This window comes from Manis pentadactyla, chromosome 14, assembly GCF_030020395.1.
Source record: "Manis pentadactyla isolate mManPen7 chromosome 14, mManPen7.hap1, whole genome shotgun sequence".
Taxonomy (NCBI): domain Eukaryota; kingdom Metazoa; phylum Chordata; class Mammalia; order Pholidota; family Manidae; genus Manis; species Manis pentadactyla.
In genome coordinates, this window is record NC_080032.1 from 20,775,402 (window position 1) to 20,800,473 (window position 25,072).

Below are 25,072 nucleotides of genomic sequence, written 5' to 3' on the forward strand. Positions count from 1 at the left end.
GATTGGTTCTGCCTGGGTGTGGGGGGTGGGGAGGGTCTTTCCAGAGGAGGGAAACTGGGGCTGGGCCCTGAAGGAAAAGCCAGAGTGTGCAAGACATAAAGGAGGCAGGAAAGGATGGGGGACTGACTGAGTGAGCAAAGTCTCAGAGGCTTCAATGGATGCGGAATGTTTAAGGAATGGAGCAATTCATGGGATTGGAGTCAGGGTGATAGGAGGGCAGGGAGGAATGGAAAACAGGCCTGAAAAGAAATAGTGGGCCCTAAGGATGAACCCACTTCTGTGGGCCAACAATGGTAGTGTGCAGTGTCTCCAACACTCTCTACCCAGACAAGCCCTGCTTCCATTTAAAGATCAGAGGCAAAGACCACATGCTCTTAGCAGGCAGTTCAGCAGTCTGACTAGGGTATGGGTTTGGGGGCCTAGTCCATTCTGCCATTTATGAGCCTGACAAATGTATTCACCTTCCTGAACCTCAGTTTCCTCCTCTGTAGAGTGGGGACAATAACAGGACCCATCTCAAGACGTTTATGTTGCTATAAATACTCATCATCACAGTTACGTTTTCCTAACGAGATGGGAGCCCAGCCTTAGCACTAAACAAAAGTGGTTCAGGCTTTCCCCTATGTGATAGGATTGCCCTTCCCTCTCCCTGGGAAGCTGGGAGTGGCCACATGACCTGTTGTGGCCAATAGAAGTTTCCAGGTGGAAACTCTAAAGCCAGTGCATACTTTAGCACATTCCCCTTTTCCTGTCTTGATAATCATGGGTGCATGAAGATGGAGTCCCACTCAGGGTAGGTCCCTGTGTGAGAACAAATGCAGAGCAGAGACACTGTAGGGAAAATGGAAGTTCCTATGGCCAGAATCCTCACCTGACCCTAATCTACATGGTGGTGTAATCAGCCTTCTGCATAGACTAATGCTTACACACACCTTGGCGATAAGCCAATATTGCCTGTGTTGCTATATAAAGAGCTCCACCCAGTGCTTGGGGTAGAGCAGTGGTTGGAGGCGAAGGCAGAGCCTGCAGCAGAGGCAGAGGCTGGAGCAGAGGCAGAGACGGAGATGGGCTTGCTGCATGCCAACTTGCCAGAGGCAGATGTGATTCTAGCACTCAACGTGCCACTGTGAGAATAAAGCTTGGTATAAACCCTTTTAACCCCACAGCATTCTGTTATCATTTTTTCAGTCTCATTGAATTCAGAGGGAACTTGCCTGGAGCTGAGAACCCCTTCTGGCCTGGAGCTACAGATGCCCTGCCAACCCACCATATCCAGGTGGCATGACTGAGAAACAAATCTGTTGTTTCAGCCACTGAAGCTTTAGGGACTGTTTGTTATTGCAGCACAATCTAGCCCATACTGTCTGTGCTTCCTGTGGTCCAGGACTGCACTGAGTATTTCACATTCAACATCTCATTTGATCTGCAAGATCCTAGGAAAGAGGATCTTTTATTAACCAGTTTTACAGACCAGGAAACTGAAACCAGAGAAGTAAAATCATTTGTTCCAGGACACACAGCCAATAAGTCACAGAGGGGTATGCATTCGAAATCAATCCACAGAGATAAACACATGGCACACACTGAAGGCTGGGCAGAGCATCCAGAATTGATTTTCCCAGGGATAATGTTTCTTACTGGACAGGGGTACCCTAAACTTGTCCTTCCTCACCTGGGCTATGAATCCCTCTGAGCCCTGAGTCTATAAAGGCAAATACTGAACTATGAAACATAAAGGCAGGCGCTGTTAACAGAACACTCTTCAGGGCTCCCTTAGAGTCCAGCAAATTACCCAATTCCTTGAAAAAGTGGACACTTGCCTTTGTTGTATTGTTAACTGAGCTTATCTCTGCTCCACCTACATTGCAGTGAATAAGGAAAAGAAGAAGCTCAAGATTGATTTCTGCATTTGCACACACATGCACAGACACATGAGGCCCAACACAGGAAAATGTGATTAGATAGGTCTGCATAGTAAAACAAGTCATTTAGCTTAATGGCATGTGGCTGCCACTCAGGGTCCATTGCAATGAAACTCATTCTGATTAAAACTCACCTGGAACTGATTTATCTGTAGCCCTAAATCTCATCATGCCACAGAGACCACACATGTCATCCTGGCATCCTCTGCCTGAGGGGTGAAGTACTCAGAGTAGAGAGGGCATTTATGCCTTTAAAATGGCAGCAGCCCCATCCAGCCATCTGAGGAGCATTTTACATATCACAGATGAGAGACTAGTATTCCCATTTACAGATGAGGAAACTGAGGCCCTGGTTTGTCAAGGTCACACTGGTAACAGGCAGAATATCCAAGGACTAAGACTGGGTCTTGTATAAATGAGCCTTCTGACCAGCCTGCTCTATTGATTGTTGATACAAATCATATAATATTTGGTTAACACATTACTTTTCTATTTTTATATGGCAGAGAGGGTTGTAGAGTGGCAGCCTTATATGGTCTAACCTAATAAAAATAGCTTTGCTGACCTGTATCTGTTTGACCTCAAATCTCGTGTTTTTACTTCTATTCTGATTAAAATTATTAAGCAAAGCAAAGAAAAATAGCTTTGCTGGCTATTTTCTATTCACTCCTGCAGATCCATCCATTCTGCTCTGAGCCCTGGGAAGCTGACTTGTGTGGACAGTATCAACGACTCCCTTGCCCTCTAGCTCATGTGAGGCACCAGCAAAGGATTGGAGGGAAGGAAAAGAGAGAGGCTGGGGTGTTTGTCTCCTGGGCCCCTCCTGCTGGTCACCAGGGAGTGGCTGCAGCCTCTGCTGGTGATGGCTCTTCCTACTGGATGCTGGGGTGCTGCAGCATCTGAGTTTGCTCTGACATGCTGGTTTGCTTACATCTGTAAATAGTTCTTCATGACAGTCTCCCCATTTACTCCTTTGAGTGTGCCACCAGTTTTTGAGTGCTGTGTGCCAGGCACTGTTCTGGGTACTTATCTCAACTAACCCTCACAATGACCCACTGATGATGATTATTTCATTTTCACAGGTAGGGCACCTGAAGCACAGAGAGGTTAGGTAACTTCTCTCAGGTCACATGGCTAGTAAATGTGGAATCCCAGCAGCATGGCTCCAGAGTCTGTGCTGTTGGCCAGCACACTCAGCTGCTCTGAGGGTCTGTCTTTAGCAAAGCTAAGATAGCATAGAAATTAACAGCACCAGCCTTCACATGGGTGATTTCCATATACCACTTCATCTTTAAGACATTCTATGTGGTAGGCTCTGAAGTTATTCTTATTCCTGAGACTCAGAAGGGTGCATTAACTTGCCTAAGGTCACCTGTCAGGAATGGTAGAGCCAGTGAAGTTATAAACATGGGTGTGTCTCCTTTTATTACCAACACCTTTGACCCCTACACCAGACAACCACTCTTATAACACAGCTGCCTGGTCGGGCCTGACATCAACAAGTAAAAGGTGCAGTAATGGAGAGTCTGGCTTAAGATGGAGAATAGCTTTCTAACCATCAGAGGTATCAAAAGGGGGTGGATACTTTGAAAGGAAGTGAGCTCCCCGTGACTGGAGGCAACCAAACACAAACAGCAAAACTACTTTTGGGCTGGTGTGAAGAGGACAATATGCTCTTCTGAAATGGCCTTTTCCTGCATTTGGAGAGGAATGGCTTAAGCTCACAGGCTCTCCCCTCTACATGTGGGCAGAACTCCTCACACTGACTCCATGATTGGCCCGACTCTCTTATCAAGCAGGCAGAGCCAGTTTCTGATTATAAGATAGAAAGATCAAATGCTCTTACCTGGAAAAATGCACATTTCAGCTTCATCTTTGTGAAAAAGGGGCAATTAGGGCCCCAGGAAAGGCTCTACTTGTCTTTTTGCCTTGCAACAGTACACACACACACACACACACACACACACACACAACCCTCATTTTCACACACAGTACAAATTTCATGAGAGAATGTCCAATCAAGAGCTCAGGCTTTGGAGTCACATGCACCTGGGATCAACCCCAGCTGGACTCAAGCTGGATGAGCTGGGCAAATGACTCCTCAGAGCCTCAATTTCCTCATCTGTAAAATGGGGGCCATAACAGACCTGCTTTATAGGGTGGTGGAGAGGTTGGGGTGGAAAAGAGTCATAAAGAGGATCCTTCCCTGCACCGGCACAGGGCAGACCCTCACTAGAGTGTTCCCGGTATCCGTCCAGGACCCCCAGCCCGCAAAACAGTATGGGTGCAGAGCCTCTGGCCAGGAAGGGCACTTCTTGCCCCACACAGTCCAGCCAGGGCCACCTCCCTGGGATATGGATTCTAAGAAATCTGAGACCATTTCAGAAGGAATGAAAAGCTTCTTAGTTCCATGAATAATAGATCTTGAAGACTTGCCTCCATCCGATCCCCCCTCCTGCCCAGGCCCTCCTGGCGCCAGGTGGGGGAAGGTAATAGAAAAATTAATCTGGCCAGTGTTGGCTGGAGAACATGAATGAACCACAAAGTTCCTGTCCCTCTCCCCGTGTCCCCATGGAAACGGGCATCAGAACACCAAGCACAGGTGGGCACTCTGCAATTGACAGAGCCTTGGTCTTCTCAGTCGCCTACAGGCAGGGTTAAGGCCCCACCACTAGGGGGCAGAGGAGTGCAGGGGTGGGAGGGGCTGAGAGCCAGGGTTCCAATCCCAGCTCCGCCTCTTTCTAGCTGTATGATGTTAGGACAGTTGCTTAACCTCTCTGTGCCCTCATATGAAAAACAAGAGATGATAATAATAGTGGTAATAGGGACTTTGAAGGACTTTATGAGTTAATACTTATAAAGTGCTTAGAACAGTGCCTGGCACAGGGTTAGGACTAAATAAAGAGGAGTGGTTACCCTTGTCATACCTCCAGGCTGTAAAGACTGATAATAACAGCTGTACCAGCATTTCTCATCTACTGTGTACCACAGTCCACACTAGGTGATTTAAATACATTGACTCATGTAACACCAAGAGATACCACTGAGTTCATTTCACAAACAGAAAAATTGAGGTTTATAAAGGTTAACTGGCTTTCCCCAAGACTGAATCAGAGCCACTAAGTAGTAGGTTGGGAGTTAAGTGCAGTTGGACTCTAAATCTCCCCTATCTATTGTCTTCCTTCTCCCTGTTCTTCTTCATTGAACCCTAATAACTAGAGAGTACTTACCGTGTTCCAGGCACAGTGCTAAGTGCTTTACATATGTTAGTACTTAGCTTAGTGTTGTGTAATTTAATTCCCAACTCAATCATTAGCCCCAGTTTATACCAGGAAACTGAGGCAGGGAAAGGTTAGGTATTGGCCCAAGTCACCAGCTAAACAAATGGCAAAGCCAGTCAGTATTCAAACCCCAGATGTCAGAGTCCGTCTTTACATATACCATACATATGCTATGTACATACACACGCATGCATGCATGATGCTTCCAAGCCACATCAAACAAAGTCACCATCCATCCACTGACTTTAAGACCTTCTGGAGGGACATCACATCAAAATGACAGCTGAAGCTGGTCTGGCGTCTCAAAACGACTCACTCTCATAGGTGAGGCATTTGTATTGCATTAGGGGCAGACATGGACACACACACCCTTTCGACATCCAGCTTTCTAGGAACTCGCATGAGCTGTCTAAAGTATATGAAGCCAACACCAGAAATGTGGAACACAGGCCATGATTCTATTTGTACTGGCCAGCAGGGCGGACTGTTAAATTGATGTCCCTCGGCGAGCATGCCTTCCACATTGTACGGTCTCTTCTACACTAACTCTGGGCTTAGCAGATGACTTTCTTTGGCCAATGAAAAGTCAGTAAATATGGCACAACAGAGTTGAGGTCAGCCCCATCAGCACACTATGGGCTGAGACTTGGAAAGAAAGGGTGGTTCCCTAAGGAAATTTGGAGTCACGGTACCAGGAGGAGGAAGAACAGAAGTCCACTCCTCACCCCACTGGAACTTTTAGTCCAGTGGAGGATGATTTCTGTGAGTCACGGTAGGCCAAGCCCTGAGATTCTGAATTCCAAGTATATTAGTGAGGTTCTACCAGCTGGAAAAAGCCTGCCAGATAGTGAGGCCAACCTGAAAGAAAGCAAAACTAAGATGATCAGAACTCAGTCCTAATGCGATTTCTGAGCCACTGGATACAGACATGTCTCAGCCAACTTGTGGACTCTTTGATCACATGAGCCAATAAATGTCCCTTTGTATTACTTGAATTAGTTGGAACTAGTTTACAGTCAGTGTAATCCTGACTGATACACACAGACACACAGAGTTGATTCTCATTGTTTGCAGATTCCATATTTAGGATTTGCCTACTCACTAAAATTTATTTATAACCCCAAAAGCAATGCTCACAGCATTTCCACGGTCATTGGCAGACACACACAGAGCAGCCAGAAAAAGTTGAGTTGCCCCACATGCGTGTGACCAGCTGAAATCCAGCGGGCGACACCCTGCCTTCTCCTGTCAGCTTTCATATGGAAGTAAGTCTCTTTTTTGAGGTCGTTTAGTGCCATGGCCTTTGCATTTTTGTTGGTGATTTCACTGCTCTGAACAGCCCCTGAGCACAGTGCCAAAGGGCTTTCTGGTGTTCTTAAGGGCAAGAAAGTTGTGATATGCCTTATAGAGAAAATATGTTTGATAAGCTCGTTAAGGCATGAGGTAGGGTGCTGTTCGCTATGAGTCCAATGTCAATTGATCAACAGTATATATTGTTATGGATGGAATGTTTGTGTCCCTGCCAAATTCCTATTTTGAAACTTTACCCCCACGATATGATGGTATCAGTAGGTGGGGCCTTTGACTGGGGTTAGATGAGGTCATGTGAGTGGGACCCTCACGGTGGGATCGGCGCCCTTGTCAGAGTGATGACAGAGTTTGCCTCTTCTGGCTGCCACGTACGGACACGATGAGAAGTCAGCAGTCTGGAACTCAGAAAAGAGCCGTCACCAGAGCCCCACCATGCCAGCACCCTGATCTCAGGCTTCCAGCCTGCAGCAGTGTAAGGAATAAATGTCTGTTGTTTATAAACCACCCACTCTAAGGTAGTTCGGTATAGTAGCTTGAACAGACTAAGACATATACTAGATCAGATGTCTTTAAACAGAAACACATAAAACAAGGATATGGGTTTATCGATATAGTACAACCAGAGGCTCACAGGAACCTGACCCTGTATTGCCTTTAGCAGCGATGATTCAAAATTTGCTGATTCAGTGATGGTGAGTTTACAGAACATAACTACTGCAAATAATGAGAATCAACTCTCTCCCTCTCTCACTTGCTCTCTCTCTATCCATACATATATATATATATATATACACACACACACACACACACAAAATAGAATTTTGTATACATAACATGTAATGATATATACCTTATGTATATTCCATTGTTATTACAATATATTTTATAATATATATATGTAATACTAATCAGTAAATGCTCCTACCTGCCCACTTCCCTTCTTACAATGAAGACCATTAAGTAGAACAAATGCTTAAGAGTTTGGTCTGTTTTCTATTTCATTTTTCAGACGGTGGCAGATACAAGGGGCAGATAATGAGATAATTGACGCAAAGAGGCAATCTGGGCGGAGCAATGCCAAGCATCTACAGAGTCTTGTCATTTACGGTTTGTTTCCTGGCCAACTTCTCCCACAAGGAACCGAAGGTGCATTTCAAATTCTGTTTCTCCACCATCACCTTTCTGGGGCACGAGGTGAAGCGGAAGAATGGAAGCCAGCCAAAAGCGAGCGTATTGGCTTGGGGATTCACCAGGGATGGAAAACTTACAGGAAGCATCTAGCACACTAGCCTTTCTGGAGTCTGATCAGATAATGAACCAAGGCTGGTAGCAAATGGGTTTCTAAGTATATTTTTCAGCCTTTAGCGTCTGCAGAGCACGCTCAGAAGCAAAAGGCTTGCAGTGAGTCGGGGGTAGGTGTGAATGGGTCCACTCGGGGCCGGGCTGCCGGCTCAGTTTCTGCAATGAAATAGGTCACTGATGAGGGCTGATCTGAGGGAGTACGAATATCCTCACCTTTCAAAGCTGAGAACAAGTGAAGATTGAGTTCCCTTGGCCCTGAGGAAAGAAGGGAAAGCTTGAAGGTCATTTCTCTCTAAAAGATGAGAGGAGGCTTTACAGCTACTTCGGAGATTTTGGTCTGGTTTTGCATGGCCAGGAGCCATGTGAAAGTTGAGAGCAGAAGCTAAAGTGTCCCCAACAAGCCTTTGTGGGACCTGGGGACATAGAAGCCTCGAGTGGAAAACCAAGCCCTGGGAATGTAGAACTGAAGCCCACAGGAAGCACTGTGTTGAGGGTCTGAATTAGGAGGCAAGAAGAGGAGGAGGTGATGCTTGGCTCCTCCAACAGCCACTTCACCTGGCACTTCCAGAATACCTCCAGAACCTCTCCTCCATAATTACCTCTCCTATGAAGCCAACCTGTAATTAGCTTAGGGCTGTAAAGTAGCTAAATCCGTCCAGCTCCGACCCCTGCTAGCCTGGGACCTTAGGCAAGCTCTGCACTTCACTCTCCTTGTCTGGAAAATGGGGGTTATAATCGTATCTTCTCCTCAGGGCTGATGGAAGGATTGGATGAAATGAGGCATGTAGAGCTCCTGGCATGGTGCTGGCCCACATTAAATGCTTGGTAACTGATAGTGCTCGTTTAGAAATAATTCTAGTAGGAAATCCTCGTGGGCAACCACAGCCTGAAGGTTTGAATTTATAACCATCTCTAGCGTTTTCTGCCTTCAGCCCCTTGTGTCAACCTTTCCCCTCCCAGCTATGATAATCTCTGAACAGAGAAGCCTCAGTATGCTTTTAAATTCATGGATGGTGAGCGAGTCGGTGGCCTGAGTTCCCCAAGATGACAGAAAGGGGCAGCCAGGCAACCAGAAGGAAGTGGGCAAGATCTGCCAGTAGGCCTGACCCTCCCAGAGACCCTCCCGTTCCCTGCCGGCTGCATAGCACTCTGACACCTTGTGGGTAAAATTGTAACATTTCCAGAATATCTCCCCTGGCTTTAGTGCATTTGCATATCCTCACAGGTGGAGAGAAGTTCTCTCCCCATCAACCGGTAATTACCTGGGCAATCGAGTGGGTGTGTCTGAACCTGAGAATTTATAGGGAGGGGCTGGCTTGCTTCTTCAGAAGCAGAGGAGAGAGACGCCCCTGGACTGCAGTTTGTAAGCAATCAACAGATTTTAAACTTTATTTCTCCCTTTGATTTCGGTTTAGAGATATTTTGTCCTGGAATTTCCTCTCCCCAGACTTACACACCCTACAAAGGTTTCACGAGAGCATCTCTTTAGCTCCATCATTTCCTTGCAAGTCACATAAGTTGGGAGGTTGAAGGCCAACTTTGCAGAATCTGAAAATGATGACACATGGGGTGAGGTGCCTCAGCAAAGGCACGCCGGTGGTAAGCAGATGGCTGCCTTGGAACAAAGGGTCACATCCCCGCCTGCACCCTGGAATCATGGCGGGGGTGGATCCGAAGCAAACCCACTAAGGAAGGTCCTCATGGTGGCACCTGTGTCATACTTTTTGAAAGTCCTGGTGACTGTAATGTGCAGCCGGGGAGGAGAACCACCAGGTTAGAACCATGTGCCCCAATCCACACTCTCTTCAGTTTCCTTTCCTCCTGTCAGTGCATCTTGAACTTGAATGTGCATCAGAGCCACCAGGAGGGCTCAGGCAAGCAGACTGGTGCCCACTTCCCAGCTCCAGGGTTTCTGAGTCAGGAAGTCTGGGACACAGCCCAAGATTCTGCACATCCAGAGAAGTTCCAGGTGACCCTGATTGCGCTGATATGGGGACCACACACTGAGAACCACTGCTTTATGCGATGCTGGAAAAACGGAACCCAGGAGACCAAATTTCCTGGTTCCCGGTTTCCCATCTGCTGGCATCATTCTCTTGCCCTGAGTCAGAGCAAATCACTGGGGTGTGCGGTTCAATGTTACCAGAAATCAAGGAAGGCCAGGGGGAGGCTGAGAGCTTTTGGACTTTTCTTTCTCTTGTTTCTCTCCTTTTAAAAGTAATCCACCACCTAAGAGGCTGTCCCTGAGCATTTGCTGCCTGCTCCGCACACGGCCCAAAGCCTTCGCCTGCATTGCAGGTCTTCTTAAATATTGAATAAGTCTGCTGCTCCGCCAGCTGCCGCGGCCAGCACTGAGACAATGTGGATATTGACCAAGTCTTAATGTGATTAAGTTTAAAAGATCGGACTGCTGAGCTGGTTTTATAAAAGACCTTCACTTTCTTCCCCATCATCACAATCTCTGCTGCCTCAACACCTTCCCTGTCCCTCCCCAGCCCCTCTTAGGGTTTGGGGATTGTTTTCCTTTTGCTGTTTTTGCTGTTTAATGAGTTAGAGCAGCCTGGGGAGTGGCTCAGGTTTTGAACAAGAGCAAGAAGCATTAGACTGACCCTGCCACTATTCATTCATCCAACAAAAACTTACTGAGCACCTACTGTGTGCTAGATGCTGTGGGATACAGTGCACTAAGCAAACAGTGGTAAATAAAACAAATATTCCTGTCCTGGTGCAGCTGACATATGCAGGGAGACACTAGACAATGAGCAAAACAAATATGTGATACAGTAAGATGGTGTGTCACATGGTGCTAAGTGTGAGGGAGAAATATGAAACAGAGGAGGAGGAGGTAAGATTTGGGAGTGTGGGTGCAATTTTAATAAGATGATCAGAGAGGCCTCCCTGGGAAGGTGACGTTGAAAAAAAGCCTAAAAGAGGCACAGCAGTGGGCAGAGGGTGGGAAGGATTAACAGGACCCTTTCTCGAATGTTGAGGTCTGAGATTTCATCATTGCCATCATCACCATCAGAATAAAATTAACTAGTGTTTCTTGAGCACCTCTTATGGGCCATGCCTGTTCCAAGTAAAGACTATGTATACTGACCTGTTAAATTCTCAAGACAACCCAGTGAGGTAGAGGTTATTGTTATCCCCATTTCCCAGATGAGGAAACTGAGGTACCTGGAGGTGGTAATTTGCTCAAGGTCACACAGCAGCTGGGATTTAAACCCTGGTAGGCTGGCAACTCTCCATACCTCCTCCCCACTCCTCCTCCAGCTCTCACCATGCACATATACAGGGGGAAGCCCCACTCTCAGGGTTCACTGGAGAACAGAGTAGCTCCCTTGTTGGTGTCCCCTGACCACCTCCTTTCCAGGGAGTTGGGACTGTAAAGAGAGTGGGGCCTGGGGGCCTGGGTCAGTACACGAAGCTCTTTCTGGGTCAGTTTAGAGTACTTGTCAAATCTCCTTATGTGAATCCTGTGCTGCAGCTAGGGAGGCCTTTCCAAAACAGATCAGACTAAGTCATCCTTTCGCTTGTGAAAACAGAGTTGCTCTCAGAATAAAGACAAGTTGCCATACCATGGCCCCCCTGGTACCACCAACCCCATCTTACACTGGGCTTCCCCTTGTGTTCCAGCCATGCCACCTTTCTCTCAGGTCCTTGAATGCCACCCCAGGGCCTTTGCACATGCTGTTCTCACTGCCGTGAATATTCTTTTCTCCTCTCTTTACCTGGCTAACTCCTATTCACCCTTCAGTGCTTGAGTGACATATCACTCCCTCAGGGAAGGCCTTCCAGATTAGTCAGGTTTCTTTACGATTTACTCTCATAGCTCTGTGTTCTGCTCTTTAGAACTCTTGTCTCAGGTTCTAATTATATATCCATATGCATGATTACTGATTCATGTCTCCCTCCTTGAAAGGAAGTACAAGATCCAAATTGTTTTCTGCTATATTCTAGCAGTGACATGGTGCCTGGCAAATACCATAAATAACCAACTAGAAGATAAGGATCCCCCAAGCAAATATTCCTCAGAAAACAGAAATGCACGTTCTATCCAAGTCTTTAAAATGCTTTCCACACTGTCCAATGTCTCTCATCATATCTCTCAATTTACATCATTTTGAATAACAAAATGGTTTAGTAAATTCTTTTGAAACTTTTCACTCATCAAACAATTCCGAACACTATCTCTTCCTCTTCCCATTCTTCAACAAAAGGTATTTGTAGTAGATGACTTTTATTAAAGTCATAAGCTTTCCTTATTTTTCTGGTTTGTTCACTATTTTTACATATGGGTCAGTGGCAGAAAAAAGATAGTTTTATGGATTAATTGATTATTTTACATAATATGTGATTTTAAGTATGTATGTAATACAATGAATGAATCAAATATTATACATGGACATTATAAATATCATAATAAATATTATACATTTGGCCCTCTCATCTACAACCATATAGGTTTTTGTTTCCTTTCTTCTAGTTCCTAACAGGTTACTTATTTAAGTCAGTCTAGTAAAATGTTGTACAGGAGGCAGAGGAATTGATCATTGTCTTGGGGTAATTGGAAATTGAAGGTCCACCTTGGATTTGGGGTTATCTGACCTACATGGCAGTAGATGGTCAATAAATACTTATCAACTGAATGTCTTAGTAATTGTATGTTGGTTGAGGGGCCCCAAAATCACAAGGCAGAGGAGATTTGGCATTCACTTCTGAATTATCCCCCTAATAAAAACTAACTTGGACTTTTAGTCTCATGCAATTACCTCCTAATGTGCTTTTAATTTTTAAGGATCAAGCCCTGTCTTAGGAATTTTATTTCTGCAGTTTGGCTCCAAAAGGCAAAATGATCAGGAGCAACAGGGGTCAGATCCAAGTCAGCATCAGGGAAGGTGAACATGTAAACCGAACCTGTCCAATGATGCACGGGAGGCCTCTGCGGGTGCTGAGCCCCCCACACCAGAGGCCCACTGCCCAGGGCATGCTGAAGATTCATCCACCCTCAAGAGCAGAATTCTTCCCAGAATAACCCAGGGGACTGGCTGCAACCGAGGAAGCTCTTTACACTGCAGATTCCAGAGCACGACCCCAAACCTTCTGAATGAGAATTTCCAGGGATGGGCCTTAAGAATCTGCATTAAGAAAATACCCCCATGGGATTCTTGCACACACTAAAATTTGATAATCCCTGAAGTTGTCTGGACACAATTAGCTCCCAGACATTTGGATTTCTCACGTGGGTAAAATTCCCTTCCCAGCTGAAGGGGCCTCCCTTGAGCTGTCAACTTTTGTTGTTTGGCTGTTATTTTTACCTGCCAAGGAAGGAAAATGAAAATAAAAATAAAAAAAAGAAAGAAAGAAACTATCACCAGCTATTTCCAATGTTTCATTTTAAAGGATATATTTGAATAGTAAGTGAGCAGAAAAGACATAATGTCAGGGTAAAGGAAAATCCGTCTTAGGGGAATCTAGTTGGCAATATTTTGCCCATCTGTAAATGCCTGATTTTCCTTCTTCCACCAGGGCTGGTGACCTTTGTTACAGACCAGGTCTGATTTTGGGAACCACTTGCATAAGTGGCCTTTGAGAGCCTTCCAAAATTAGGAAGATCCAAAGATCTGAGAACAAGTTGGTATTGGCAGCTAAGAAATAACAACAGTGGTGGTGATGATAGTGTCCTGGAACTCTGCCTGTATGAACCCATTTGATCCTTACGAGAACATACAAAATATGTAATATGAACAGCACCCTCATTTTACAGTTGGAAAAGCTCAGTACTGGAAGCTTTGGTAACTGGCCAAATCTGTGCAGCTAGAAAGAGGTGAAGCGGAGATTTGACCCAAGAAGTCTTGCACTCCCAGTGCTCGGCCCCCAGCTGCTGTGCTATACCCCCAACAGGTCAGTGCCTGGCACACACACACCCTGGGCTTGAACCAAACACCTGATGGGGCTAAAGAGTAGAGACCCTAAAGGTTTGCCGATGGCACATGCAGGGGAGTGGGGACAGAAACTGGGGAGGGGGTCCCCACTTCCCAAAAAGTATAAGAAGTTGCTTACAGAACCCTGTTTGTTTACCCTGGAGCTCCCCAGCTCCCCCGTGGGGCATCAGCCACCTGCTGGGGGCCCGCCCTGCGGGGAGAGTACATTGCAGGGGGGCCAGGGGTTCCGTGGCTCAGAGAAGGTATGGCATCCTCTGGCACCCACCTGGAAGTGCTCACAGCTCCAGAAGCTGGGGCCCATCAGGAAGGATCTTGAGGCCACCAAATCAATAGTCTGCTTTTTTCCAGCCTGTCTGCGACTGTCATTTTGTTGTTTTTTGTCAGATTTACGCTTTTGTCATTGGCCTGGTGGACTGGTTATGTTTTGGAGCTCTGTGGCCTGGCCATTGTCATCCCTGAAAAATAAACCTTTTCCTGGTCCCTTTTTCTTGTGACCTTTGGGAAATTGGTTCACCTCTATGGGGCTGCCTTCCTTCATTTATAAATGGAAGCAGTAATTCCAACTCTCCCCTTCAGAAGGTTACTGTGAAACAACATTGACTCTAGAAGTAATTTTTTTAAAAATTAAGTCCTTTATGGTAATAAACAGCCAGCATATATACATCATACCATGTACTGGGTGCCTGTGTACGTATTAACTCATGTAATCCTCATAACTCCTACAAGGGAGGTACTGTTATAATTCCCATCTTACAGGTGAGTAAACTGAAGCCAGAGAGGCCAAGTAACTTGCCCAAGGTCACCAGCTGGCAATGAGCCCAGCCAGAATTCCAAGGAGGTCTGGAGGCAGCAGCTGTGCCTCTAACCACTGAGCATGCTGCCTCCTTCTGATTAGCACGGCCCAGTCCTTTACTTGAATGGCATTCATGCTTTAGATCCAAGCCAGGGGTTGCTGAAGACCAGAGAATCCATTTCTGCAGAGATTTATATTTTAAAAAGATAATCTAAGTTGCTTGATATCTTCACAACAGTTCTGAACAATAAGTGAAGCAGTGATTGATTATCATCTCATTTTTCTGAGCAGAAGAATGACACCCTGGGAGATTCATTTCCTTGCCATGAAAATTCAGTATTTGACTTTTATGTCCAAAAGGTCCAGGTTTGAGTCACTGATCTCCCCTTTACTGACAGCGAGCATTCGGGAAGCTGGGACTTCCCTGTCTATCGCCTCAGAGTCCTGGTCTGCAAAATGGGCATAATGTCTACCTCTCAGGGTTTTGTGAGGTTTCAAAGAGCTCACTCAAGTAATTACAGTGCAAGGTCTATAGCTCCCACAACTGCTCTGGGACTCGGTGGATAAGCCTCCGGTTCATTCACCTCCTGTATGAAACCACAACCCCAGGATACAGCTACTGTGCAGCATGGCTGGACTTGAACCCAGCTGGAGGGACACTTAGCTCAGTGGTCTTTCTAGCAGGAGCGTGATGGAATGCTGAAAGCAGGTGGGGAGCCCCAGGGCACTGGAGTGGAAATCTGAGGCCACCCTTGCAGTCTGTGTCACCCAGAAATCAGAGCCCCATGGCATCCCAGTGGGGACAAGGCTCCCATTCCAAACCTGCTGAATGACAACAGAGGGAGTCTTCTCCAGGGCTTGAGGCTGCCCCACCCTGGGGCCTTGGAGCGCCCCTGGGGGCCTTTCTGGGTGTTTGAGGACCCCCACTACCAGCTTCTGTAGCATTTCCCTCTGAGTGTGTGCAGGGCCACGATGAGCCTTTCTGCTGCCACCAGACCATTTCCAGAGGCTACATCAGTGTTAGAGGAGGAACCCAGGCCCTGGGGAACACGTGGTTTGCGTGACTGACTCGGGAACAGAACCAGGGTCTCTCCACATAGATGGGGAAATGACCTCTCAATGGGGTGGGCATTGTCTCAACTCAGCCATGAAACTGCTTGCCAACACATATACACACAGCAGGTAGATTCAGCAGAACATGGAAGGGATAAAAGCACTGATTTATTCACCCCTCTGCTCACAGGGTGCCATTTAAAAATGAGTTTTATTACATAAAGCATGTCATGCATCAGCTCATTTCACTCTCAACAACCTTACAAAATGAGTACTATTATTTTCCTCATTTTACAGAGGAAGAAACTGAGGTTCAGAAAGGCAAAGTCACTTTGCTGAGGCCACACAGCCAGTGGTTATTACAGTTCTGATTCAAACCCAGATCCACCTGGCTCGGACCGCACTGACTTGACCACTGCCTCCCTTTGCATCCCCTTAGGGTCTGTCATCATGAGCTGACACTCAGTGTTTGTTAAGCAAGCAATCAAAAGCTAAACAATCAAACATCTGCCTGCACTTCCCAAATGACTATTAAATGTCTATTAAAATGAGTCTTTGTGTCCTGAGAGAACCCCGGCTAGCCAGTGTGAGGAAAGTCCCAGGAATGTTCCAGGTAGCTGGAGGGAAACTAACATGATTTAAGAAAATGGGCTAAATACGGGGGATTTAAGCTTTGGAGTACAGCAACAATTAGGGGCAAAGGATTAGACATGCACCTTGCAATATGGAAGGATCTTAAAAACATGGTGCTGAGTTGAAAAGGTAAGAAACAATGAGATAGAGGGCAGCATCCCTTTATATAAATTAAAACCACATGTTTTGAAGGTGCATATACAAACAGAAGAGATGCCCATTGAACAGAACAGAGGGTTGTCTATGAGGAGAGGAGGCAGGGTATGGGAATAAAAGAGAATAAATAATGAGAAGTTGAGAATCAGGCTTGCAAGGATCAATGATAGTCATGTGCTAGGAAATGATAAAGAATAACTCAGCTCTCGGGGCCTTGTGCCAAAGCAAAAATTCTGTGCTAATCTACCAAGCAGATGAGTTCTCTGTGGAAAACTGAGAAGCTACAAATGAGGCTAGCTCTCCTCACATTATCAGAAGCACAATTGGAAGCAAAGCCCCCTCCTGATCACCACCATGTGAGCACTGTTTATTTCTCCCTGGGGATTGCTCCCCAAAGTGCTTAGGCCCTGCTCAGAAGAAGACACACGTGCAGAACCCCCTGCAGATAATACACAGACTGCCCCTGCCAGAAATCCCTTCCAAGGGACAAAAGAGGAAAAAAATTTCTAAATGAACAGCAGCAGTCCCTTTCTGAAAGCAAAGGAAGTGTGGTCTGCGCGTTGCATGTTCCCACTCCAGGGGCTGCCCCTGGAGTGGGTGTCCTTGTGTCCCTTGGCGCATGCCCAGTGCTGATGTTTCCCACCGGCCAGGGCCAGCTGGCTCTGTAAAACACAGGTAGGTCTCTAAGGATCAGAGGAAAAGCTGTGAACACCAGAAGCTCATGTCTTCCATCCTGTTCAATAGCCTTTCCCATCCCCATGCCCACAAATGCCCAATCTGTAAACCTCTGGGAGAAAGACTTGGCCAGACACCCCAGCCTGACCTGGCAGCAGCAGTCACTCCAGTGGCTTCGTTGCCTTCACCAAGTTTCGATATCCTGCTTAACACTGGCAGCTTAGTTCCACCATGGCTCATGGGAGAAAAATCCCTGAACTGCTGCCCTTTCCTTTGGGCTGAGGGGGCTGGCACAGTTTAGCCAGCATAGAAGGGGCATTTGCAGGTTTCCTTGAAAGGCCCCCTCACTCAGCACACCCTGTTGGTCTTGCCTCTTGACCACTGGCCTCTGGTTGGAGCCAAGGGGCTGCTGAACCACTGCCAGGAACATGTGCTGCCCCCTGGGAGTGGGCCCTGGCTCCTCCCTCACTCCCACACAGGATCCATCAGTAAGACCTGTCTGCGCTGCTGCAGGGTACACTCCACATCTGACCACCTGCTTGACCTGCCTCTGTGTGCCCGGGAGGTCCTCACGCTCCAGAGCCAGGACACCAGGGCTGCGGAGGGCTTCAGAGACCACTGTGTCCCTCCTGAGTAGGAGGGCAGGCAACTCACCCTGGCCTTTTGAAAGCTCTGTAAAATGCCAAGCATTTGACTTCGAGGTAAGGTGACCAACTCATCCTGGGGTTGCCCAAGCCTTTCCCAGTTTAACACCCCAAGTCCTCCATGTCAAGAGCCCTGCAGTCCCAGGTAAGCCAGGACAGTTGGTCACCCAACTTGGAGACCTCACTTGAGTCTCAGGGACTCACAAATGCCTTCCCTTCACAAGCCACTGTGGCATGTCTGCATGGATGAGATTCAAGGTGGGATGAGGAAGCTGGAGCTAAGGGAGGAAGACAGAGAGTGGGAGAAAAGGAAAGAGGAGGCTGGTGGCAGGGAGACAGGAGAGGCTGACCAAGAAAGGGAATTTTAGAAGGGTGGGGCAGATGAGGGAGGGGTTGGGGTTGGAGAGAGATAGAGACTTAGAGACACAGGGCTACAGTGACAGAGGAAAAAGCAGACAGGTATGGGGGACAGGGACAGGGGCAAGGAGGGAGGCGGGACAGGCTGTGGGACGGAATGGACCACACAGATGCTTTTTGTCAGCATCCCCCGTGGAAGGCTCCCAGTGCGCTTAGAGAAGCCATTCCTTCCAAGCAGCCACAGAACGCCATCCCGCTGTCGATGGCTGGCACCGAAACCTGCTTATATAATCTCTATTCTCCACTGAAAGCTGCTTCCATTCACAACTTACTGCTTGTCACTGTGCAGGTGCATTAAAGAGGGAAAGAAGGAAAGAAAGAAAAAAATGAAAGAAAAAGCAGCTGAATGAACTCAGATTACATTGAGAGATGATGTTTTTCCCTTGGCTTTCCGAATAGATCCTGCACAAACCACACATCATGATGCTGTCAGATGAGTTTCCTCCTGCTGATTAATTGCAGAGAGGTGGGCAAAAACCCCAGCTTCCTGAGGCATGTTATCTTACTCACTAACTAGATTACTAAAGCAGAGTCTGACACAGCTCCATTACAATGAGATTTAAGCGTGCATTATGTCATTAAAACTAATGACAGCAAGACAATTACTTCGAGGAAAGCACGGTGACATTGCATACAGCAGCCTGGTGTCTCGGCACTGCTGGTTCCCACATTTTGCCGGCCCAAATGGGTAGCTGAGTTGGACTAAGAAAAACCATCTCTGTTCCCTCCAACCCCAAAGGCCTGGCCAGGCTGAAGGGCTGATCATTGCCTCCTTGCCACTGAGCCATCTAATAACCTAAGTCCCTTGGTCCTGCCTGAGAAAGAAGCGGCTCCTGCCTGGGGCAACCCTGCTTGGTCCTGCTTGCCGTTCTATAGGAAACTGAGGGATTCAGATGCAGAAAGTAAATGGTGGGGTACGTGCTGTAAGGCAACAGGCCTGAATCTTATCCTGCAGACCCCGTGGAGGAGGCTGGGCAGTGGAGGGAACCTTGGCAGAAAGCCTGAGGCTTACAGCACACCTAGAACTGTTAAAACTAACACCTGTAAAAGTGTTATGCATTTCAAAAAAGCTCTTTTACCTATAACAGTGGAGGCTTGTGAAAACACAGTTTCCAGGGCCCTCCCTCAGAGTTCCTTTTGGAGCAGGTCTGGGGTGTAACACAAGAATTTGCCTTGAGTTTTCTTGGGCATCAAGGGCTTTTTCACTTGTGAATACAGCAACATTTGCCTTTCTCTATTTTTGTCCTCTCTTTTACCTGCAAGCTTAGTATGTGCAGACTCCACTCCCCACTTCCAAAAAGCTCTCCCCACATTTTTCAGAAGGGACCTGCCAACTCCTTCTCACTAAAGTGTAAATGGCTAATAAGGCTGGATGCATTATCCCACCCTAAAATATCCGCTCTTTGCCCAAGAGCAAAACTTTAAGACAAAGAATGAAACCTAAATGATGGAATTTAAGGTATTAGTGGGCTGCATGAAAACACCCCAAAAAGAAGCCCTCTTTGTACCATCCCCCAAGAGGTCACATTTTGTAGGCAGCCACTTGGGTTTTCTAAATCCCAAAAGGAATTGTTGCCACCAATTTATTCCCAATACCCACCCCCACTCCCAAACAGGTATGCCATAAGCTCTCAATAAATGTGTGACACATGAATAAATGTCCATGAGCACTCTGGCAGGGGGAGAGGCTTGCTCTTTGCCTGTAGCAGATCCGAGATGAAAGCGAAGTCCACCCAAACTCTTTACCAATGACTCATCAAAACCAACAAACACTAAGTGCCTCCTGCATGCAGACTTCTGGCCGGACCCCAGACCACAAGCACCTCCCCAGATTGACCTGTCCACTAGTCAACCAACTGAGGTTTCATTCATTCCCTGAGTCATTCATTCATGCCACTCATTGCAGAGCCCAGACTCCAAAAATGGCCCGTAAGGATCTTGCCTGGTAGCACAGGAGCACCATGGCAGGAAAAGCTCCCAGAAAAAACCCACAGGCTCTGAGCTGTTGAGTTGGGATGATTCAGCAAATCCTCCCAAGGATTTGGAGGAACAAAATATTCAGAGTAGTCAGTAGGACTTCTCCTCCTGGGCCCTTCCTCCAGGGCTTGCCCACCACACTCACTGCGGCCCTGTCTCCTCAGAGCCTCACAAGCTTTAGGAAAGGAAGTCATTATGCCCAGTGCACAGATGAAGAAACTGAGGACCTCAAGCAACTGAATAAAAACCACAGAGGGAGTAAGTGGAGCTGGAAGTCCCCTGTCGCCAAGCCGTGTCTCCTCTCTCCCAGGCCCCAAGCTGTACAGCTGGCCCAGAGGCCTCACCTTCCTGTACCTCACCCCACTCTTGCTACAGTCAGGGTGATCGCACTGTTCCCATCACAAGCATCTTCCCCATCGCTGACATTTATTGGATACTTACTCCGGTCCAGGCTCAACACTAAGCACTTTGCAAGCATTAACCCTTAAAATTCTCACAATTCTTATATTATCCTCACTTTACAGATGGAAAATTGAAACCCAGAGAGGTGAAGTGACACAACTAGAAAGTGCCAGAACCCAAGATCTAAACCTGAGAGATCTATTTCCAGAACCCACACTTTTAGCCACCATGCCATATTACCTTGATATACTTAATGAGGAAACAGCCTCAGAGAGGTGAAGGGTCTTGCCTGAAGTCACACAGCAAGGAAGCATTGGAGTCAGAATTTGAACTCAGGTCTGGCTCTCCCAGAGTCCCACACTGCAGCTCCTCAAATAACTGGTTAAGGAGACAAATGGGTGGGGAATAGGAAGGAAGGGGGCTATTTCTGTGGTGCTTCCTTCGATCTCCCAGCACGTCAAGGATCTCCATCCTGGGTGGCAGCTGAATAATTTAAGCTCATCGGCTCCAGCCTACCACTACTGGGTCTCAGATTTATATTTGTCCTAGGTTACAGCCACAGTGCTTAAAGAAATATACCACACTTTTTTGCTTCTCATCACTTTCATATCAACTCCTGATTTGTCTGCATTTAAGACCAGCTCCCCACCCAAAGGGGATACAGAGCAGAAGACAGGTCCATGTGTCATGGTGTTTTTATTAGAAAGTAACGAACTCTCTATAACACACAGAGAAAGAAAGATAAAGAGTAAATACCACATCCTACAAATAAACCCCAAGAGTAGCCAGAGTGCAGAGTGCACAGCCATGGACAGGCAGCCAGGATGTGCAGGGGCTGTAAGAAAAGGGAAGAGGCAGAGCAAACTGGTGGGACTGGCTTTTGAGGCCACTCTTTTGCAATTGCAGAATCTCTGATCGCTGTCTCTCAGCCACCAGCAAGAAGGGAAATGCCCACAGCTATGCTTCCAGACCACAGCACAGGCTGAAGAGGCATTGATGAATGCTCCCCCACTCCTGTATCCTGGGGGCTGTGGGGCCTGCCAGAGCCAGGAACAAGGGGAAGATGCCTTGTCTTCATGACAGTAGATTTGTATGTTGCTGTGACATGACGTACTGTGTGGTCTTGGGTAATTTGCCTTCCCTCTCTGGGCCACCTTAAGGGGTCAGACTAGATCAGAGGTTCTGAACTTAAGGTGCTCAATTGGGCATTAGAGAGGGTCCATGAATCCCTGATGGTGTGTTTGTGTGAATATGCATCTTTTCATAGCAGAGGTTCTCAGAAGGCTCCTTGCTGCCACCCCCAGGGTAAGTCTCTATAGGGCTTTCAAGTGTTGCAAAGTCTGTACGTGTATGTATCTAAAGCCACAAATAAAGCAGATTCCTCTCTAGCTGAGCACAGGATTCTAGGAACTTAGCAGAGTTCTCACAAGAGAACCCCATTCTGATCCACCCCAAATAGGACCTACTCAACACACATGATAAATTCCCAAATGCAGTGCTAACCTTTCCTAGAAACATGCATGCACATGCACACCTATCTCAAAGACAAAGAACCTCAGAGCTGGAAGGGGCCTTGGAGTCTCCTAGACCACTCATTCATTGCACATATGGGGAAACTGAGGCCCAGAAAGGGGAGGCACAGCTGAAGATGGAATCCAGGTTTCCTCATCCAAGTCCAAAGCTCTTTCCAGAAGCTTCTGTTTCGCTCTCCCTGGTGCACCACAATGCACCATTTCAAATGTGATGGGGAGGAGGAAGGGCAGCCTTTTGGATCTTAGCCACCCCTGAGGAAGCGAGGCTGGGAGGCAGTGAGGAGATGTTTAAAAAGCACCCACATGTGAACAACCCAGCCCCAGCTACTTCTGCCAGGCTGGCGTGCACTGCATGGCTGAGACAGTTGTTAAAATATTAAAATACTCCCATACTGTTGCATTGAGGACCCCATGTTTCCCTTGATTCAGGAGTTTCCCCTGAACTTCCCCATAATCCAGTGATTAAAGGGTTAACATTCAGCACAGCAGGGGACTCCTAAGATCCCCCACTCCAGAGTCCCAGCCATGGTCCAATTTGACCAATATGTGCCAAAGCTCAAATATTTTTAAATATCACCCATGGCCAGATCTTGTAGCTCTTGATTTGAACAAAATTTCCTTGCATTCATCATTTACACTTGAGACTTCCCAGGCAGAAAACTAAGGCAACTTCCTCCTCAAGGTCACCCAACAAGGGAAGCCTGGGATTTTGAGGACCAAATCTTTGGCACTAACCACAGAGCAGCCCTCCCCTTCTGATTCACATGCTCTGCCTCAGCAGGCACATGCCCCAGGATTTTGGCGTCCCCACTTGGCTCTGGGGTTGGAGAAAATGAATGAGTGGGCCCTGCTTACATTTCAGGCTCTCCAGTCTCTGGGGCTGATGTTTCATTCCTCCCACCTCCAAGAACAAGAATCTAAAGAGAAATCCTTTGGGACACAGGAGCCTGAAGTGGCCCGTAAGATAATAGTGAAGATGCTAAAAATAAGGATATTCATTTCCAGAAAGGTAGATGTAATCAAGCAGCAAACAAAGAGAATCTCCTTTTGATGGGTCACAGATTAGCAGCAAAGGCATTTTAAAATTAAATGTGAGCTTTTGGATTCAGTTACAAGGGACACCTACTTCCCTCTCACTAACAGGTTGGTTCAGGATCCCATCAGGATCTCAGATAAAGAAACTAGAGCAGGCTACGGTCTGCCCTGGAACAGATCAGAAACTGGAGCCTGGAGCTCTTCCCCAGAATCTGGAAAAACCATGTTCCATTCCTTCCCTACTCTGAGATGCAAGGGTGGAGTGCCTACCGGCTGGTGAGGATACACCCCTGGCCCCATGCAATCACTTACAGGTTACACCACCTGTGAAAATAAAACATCATCTGCTCAGCAGGCAGCTGGCTGCTCCCTTGTGACCTGTCTGACCACTCATGCCAAGCAAAGTGTGGTCCTTTCATGGCTCCCAGGTCTCCCATCTCAAGAAGCTTAGAAGAGCCAAGCTTGCAAAAACCACCACAATTCAACTACTCAGCTGTTCCTGGAAGACAGTACAATCTGAGCCTTGTCCTATGCAAACCTCACCTGGTGTGCCTAGGTGACTCTACACAAAAGTTAACCTTCCAATCTCAGGAGACCCTCCCCCATCTAGCATCAATGTACCCACCCACTAGGTCAGAACACCCAAAGAACCTCCATGCAAGACTGACCAGTTACACAAAGGGTTAATTTACTCAGAGAACTGCTGGCTACTTTCAACAGCTTCTACTGCAAAGGAGAGGGCAAATTGGGCAGAAGCCACAATTCTTATCATATTGCCTAAAACATGAGCATATTTTCCCCCCTCCTTGGGCACTGAGCCAAAATCTCTTTTGGCTTTAGGGTGCCGCTTAGGCAGTCAAACACTGCAGAATGTGGGCAAATAAACGTGGTAATTCCTCAACATCCCTCCCCTCCCACCTACCCTCAATCCCACCGGTTCATGTACACACCTCATCACAACTAGAATTCCAATACCCCTAGCCCATTTGCACAATTGAGAAGAATATTACTTACCACGACACCAGAGGATTGCAGGGGGAATGGGTGAGCCAAATTCTTGCCAACTCCTCCCTTCCCTGCTGGGTGGGAAGATGCTAACTCCGGATGACTTGGTTTGAAAGCTCAGTGGAGATGCCTGAAAGAAAATTGTTCATTTGACTCTCCTACCATTCTCAGAATAAAAGATCCAGCATGCGCGTGCACACACACACACACACACACACACACACGCACACATGCACACACACACTACCCCTAAATCATATAGGACCAAGACTAAAAGAAATACCACTGCCAGAAGAGGAAAGAACTCAGACCAGTCAATAGACAAGGCAAAGACAGAGGCTCCCTCAGACTGTCCTCCACATGGATGAAGGTTTTCACTCTGTGAGTCCTCTCCCTTCCCCTGTTCCTCTCTTTCTCTCCGTGGTCCGCGTAGGCAACTCCGGGCTGCTGGCAGTAGACGAATCAATTGCTTCCCCAGAGCCCGAATCAGCGGCTGCTGTCACCACTGCTGCAAAACCCTCTGTGAGCAAGAGAGGGGGCAGCAGATTCCCGGCGCAGGGGGAACCAAGCCTGCCTTCCACCCGTGATTTTCGTGTGAGGTGCCTGGAGAAAGAGAGACTGGAGGCCGGCGGGGGGAGGTTGGGCGCACCAGAGATCCCCGCTGTTGGAAATGGCAAGCCGGAGATTGGAGATCAGCACCGCGGACAGCGCTAAAATGCGGGGAGAAGGGGATGGGCGGGAAGCGAACCCTCAGGCAGCGAAGTTAAGTTATTGGATGGTTAGAGCAGAGTGGGGGAAGTCTAGGGGAGAGAAGGGGAGAGACTTCTCGACATCACACGGTGAAGTCACTGACAGCCTACCTGTCACACGCTTGTTCTAATATCGACACTCTCAGAGCGAAGGAGTGGTAACTGCACACCCCTTTCCCTCACACGCCCCCGGACACTCCCTGCTCATCTCTGCTCAGAGAAGAGTTTGACCCCAGTGTG

General features: G+C 47.3%; 1 protein-coding gene across 2 annotated transcripts in view; it reads right to left on the reverse strand.

Moving 5' to 3' along the window:
* Nucleotides 1-24,839, reverse strand: part of RPH3A (rabphilin 3A) — a 90,226-nt gene extending 65,387 nt beyond the window's left edge. The window contains exons 1-3 of one of the 2 annotated variants that reach the window (XM_057491732.1): nt 24,370-24,839; nt 24,093-24,213; nt 20,752-20,889 (exon numbers count right to left, since the gene is read on the reverse strand). The gene's annotated coding sequence lies outside the window, so the exon portion shown is untranslated. The remainder of the gene's footprint in view (nt 1-20,751; nt 20,890-24,092; nt 24,214-24,369) is intronic. The other variant, XM_057491731.1, reaches the window with a different exon arrangement.
* Between the last annotated feature and the right edge of the window lie 233 nt (nt 24,840-25,072).